Consider the following 729-nt stretch of genomic DNA (forward strand, 5'->3'; position numbering starts at 1 on the left):
GAATCATACATGCATTGTAAGACACTCATCAATAGTAATTCATTTTCATGCGAACTGCCCATGACGTAAAAGAACAAATCCACATTGCTTCTGTATAAACAGGTGATTCCATCTAACATGATGATTTCTGCGTTGGCTCTATGAGTTCGATTGAATAGATTTTTTTCAAAAACTTTTTGTTCCTTAATCGTAGGAAATATATTGTTGTCGTAATATTTGGCTAGAATACGATTACCATCATTATCTAAAATGGCTAGGCCTTTGATGGTGTACAACGTTGGCTCAAGCAGTGAACAATCCATTTTAGACGAATTTCTAGGAACTGAAATATATTTTAAAATTTGATGTGTGACGGAATTTTAAAAGTTATAAATTTAATACTATGTCTGAGAAATGTATATAATTTAAAAATTGTACACGGTGTCTACGTTTAGTCGATTGACAAGAATCCACAATATTTGATACGTGTTATCATGGGACAAGGAACTTCAAAAATTATTTTTATTTTTTTTTTTTTTGAATGAATAATACTGTGCGTTGACGACAATCAGCTTAAAATTTAAAATATTTAGAAACTTAATAGATTTTGGCGAACATTTCTGAGTTAAGTGAAGAAGAAGAGATCAACTCTCTGGTAACTATGTTTAAGTGTAGTTACATTTTGTTGACAATAATCGATGCCTTCCAGTAGTTTATAGGACTTTTTTTGTTTTTAGTTCAACCTAACCT

At 30.7% G+C, this 729-nt stretch overlaps 1 pseudogene; it reads right to left on the reverse strand.

Moving 5' to 3' along the window:
• Positions 1–2: 2 nt before the first annotated feature.
• Positions 3–410, reverse strand: LOC112683349 (annotated as a pseudogene).
• Between the last annotated feature and the right edge of the window lie 319 nt (positions 411–729).

Source organism: Sipha flava, unplaced genomic scaffold (assembly GCF_003268045.1).
Source record: "Sipha flava isolate LNK unplaced genomic scaffold, YSA_version1 224_pilon_pilon, whole genome shotgun sequence".
Taxonomy (NCBI): domain Eukaryota; kingdom Metazoa; phylum Arthropoda; class Insecta; order Hemiptera; family Aphididae; genus Sipha; species Sipha flava.